At 53.6% G+C, this 2500-nt stretch overlaps 1 long non-coding RNA gene across 3 annotated transcripts in view; it reads left to right on the top strand.

The window, feature by feature from the left end:
• The window catches only part of LOC144591825 (uncharacterized), a 5850-nt gene that overhangs the window by 2394 nt on the left and 956 nt on the right, over positions 1–2500 (top strand). Inside the window, exons 1-2 of one of the 3 annotated variants that reach the window (XR_013547027.1) lie at positions 488–679; positions 1630–1748. This is a non-coding gene — a long non-coding RNA (uncharacterized LOC144591825). Of the gene's footprint in view, positions 1–487; positions 680–1629; positions 1749–2500 lie in introns of those variants that run through there. The other 2 variants (XR_013547028.1, XR_013547026.1) reach the window with 2 other exon arrangements.

Genomic DNA, 2500 nt, shown 5'->3' with positions numbered 1-2500 from the left:
CCATTGAAAGAACCACTTTCTGAGTTTCTGGGCATTCCCCTAATTTCTCGAGGATGGCAGTGCCATGTATAAATTTGGCTCCTGGATAGCTGTCCAATTGTGTGTTGTCGTTGGGACATTTTGGGATCCTAGAAATGTTGGAATCTCCAATTATTAAAACGGGCTTACTGGGCTGGAGTTTCCAGGTTACATTCTTCTGTTTTGAATTGAGATGCCTAGTTACTTCAGCCTGTCTCTGCCTGTTATTTACCGGACCTCCCTGTGTGTGCTGCTGGAAGTCGTCCTGTGAGTCCCTCACTGTGTCGGTGGTCGGGGCCGTGGGGACCCTATGCTGTTGTGTGCAGGTCCTGCGTGCTGGTCTCTCCCTGGGTGATGGGACCCTGTGTGTGGATGTGGAAGGAGCCGGTGGGGGAGAGGGAACTGTCGGGCGGGAGGGAACTGTCGGGGGGGACAAGGTTGCCTGTTGCAACGGGGCAGTGACGTCATTTCCGGGCTGAGGCCCTGCAGGCTGCGCGTTCGATTCGGTCTCACCCCGGGAAGGTCTCCGCTGTACCCGTGGTCTACGGGGCAACTGGGCGTGAGTGTCGGGGCCCCGGTGGATCGGGGCTGACGTGCTGGGTGATTCGGTGCTCGGGCAACATGTCCAGTCCTCTGATCGGACCGCGCTGTCCCACTGGAGGTGGGCCTGGGGGTCGAGTGGCGGGGAGCCGGCCTGCGCCAGGAGGTCCAGCCGCCGCAACACTACGATCTCGGGGCTGATGGGTGGGCGCACCGGGGTGGTGGGGGGAGTAATGTCGGGGCTGCGGGGAGCAGGAGCGGGTCGGGGCGCCGTCCGGGCGGTCGTCCATTCGGCCTGGGGTCGGTCGATCCGGCTCTCCTGCGAAACAGCAAACAACGCCTGCGGTATGTGTACCGCAACATTGGAAGTTGCGGCGGTGTGCCTGCGGGGCTGGGACTCCCGCAGGCTGCCTCTCTGTCTCAGTCCCGTCTCTGAGGTTAGGCCCAAGACTCGTTCTCTCAAATCCTCAATTCGGATTTTAAATTTATCCCCCAAATTTTTCTTGTTCCAAATTAAGGCTTTGGCGACCGCCTCCTGGACCCGATTGGTCGGTTCGCCCTCCAGGTACACTTTGTCCAGATCATACAAGCTGTTTTGGTAATGTTCCACCAAAATTTGTCGTGTTTGTTCTGCCCAGGTGTCAGCATTAGAGGCCAATTTTTGTAATGTTGCCTGGGTGGGATTAGCCGGTTTTATAAAGTGTGTCAATATCCTCGCCTGTCTCCTGATACCTCTAGGAGGTTGGCTCTGCTCTTGCAGAACCCTCAGATGGTGTAGAGTCTGGGCCATTTTATAAATTACTCGAACAGCGACTGCAAAGGAATCCCTCGGTCTCGATTGATTCCTGTGCTGGTCGAGATTCCCATTGTTAAACTCTGCCCCCCCTAACATCTGCATGCTATTACTCATTTCTGGTTTGGTTAGTACAGTGTGGAGAAAACTTATACTGTAATAAACTGTACTGTAATGCTAGTGCAGTAAACTATAAACATCAATTCTTTACATCAATTATTTCTAGCTGCGTAAGGTTAACACCAAGGTGCTCACCAAGTCTTTGGTTTTCTTTCCAGCTTGCGGGGACCGCTTGCCGAACTCTTCCCGACTGGGCAACGACTTTTCCAGTTTCGCTATCGCTGTAGCTTCATCAGGGAAAGAGATCTACTTCTGGTCGGTGTGTGGTTTATAAAGGGTGGGTTGAAAGTACTGGGTTTATTCCTCCCATGTGTTGTCTTAGGACCGGTCACTTTGGTTGGGACTGCTGATGTCATACCTATTCTTTGTCTCAATTCGTCGGTCCACTTCTTTGTGTTCTTTGGTTGTGTTCCTGGCCTCCTGCTTTTTGATCTGCTGTTAATGTTTTCTGCCTTCCTCTGGCCTCCTGTCTATTATCATGTTCTGCAATCTTTGTTGTGAGTGAGTGTGCTTTGCAAACCCATACCTGGTCTGTGGCCATTGTGTGATGGGGGGGGGGGGGGTTTGTGGCTGAGGTGGGAGTGGGCATCGTGTTGTGAGTGTGTAAGGGTCCTATCGCTCCCTTCAATAGTCCATCTTTTCTGGGGGAGCTAGCTGTGTTCCGGGTGTGATGGGGGGTCTCTGGGTCTAAGGGGTCCTCTGATGCAGGTTGAATCATCTATTTACAAAGGTTTAAGATCCTCTTTTGGGGGTCTTTTGGGTTGTTTGGGGAGGGCCTATGCAACCCGATGTTACGGTTAGTTTCTGGGGGTGGGGGTTATAGCCTATCCTTGTTGAGTTGAGGGTAGGTGCCAAGGGTCTTTTGGGGACTGTTTGGGGTGATCCAGTGCAGTCCGCTGTTAGGGTTAGGTTTGGGGGGTGGGCACAGGGGCCATCTCTGGCGTGAGGATGGAGGGTGCCGCCTAACTTGCTGCGGTTTGAGGGTGGGTGCCTAGGGTTTTTTGAGGACTGTTTGGGGTGGTCTGGTGT

This window comes from Rhinoraja longicauda, unplaced genomic scaffold, assembly GCF_053455715.1.
Source record: "Rhinoraja longicauda isolate Sanriku21f unplaced genomic scaffold, sRhiLon1.1 Scf002142, whole genome shotgun sequence".
NCBI lineage: Eukaryota > Metazoa > Chordata > Chondrichthyes > Rajiformes > Arhynchobatidae > Rhinoraja > Rhinoraja longicauda.
Note: the sequence above shows the minus strand (reverse complement) of the source record. Positions and strands in the feature narration are given on the sequence as shown.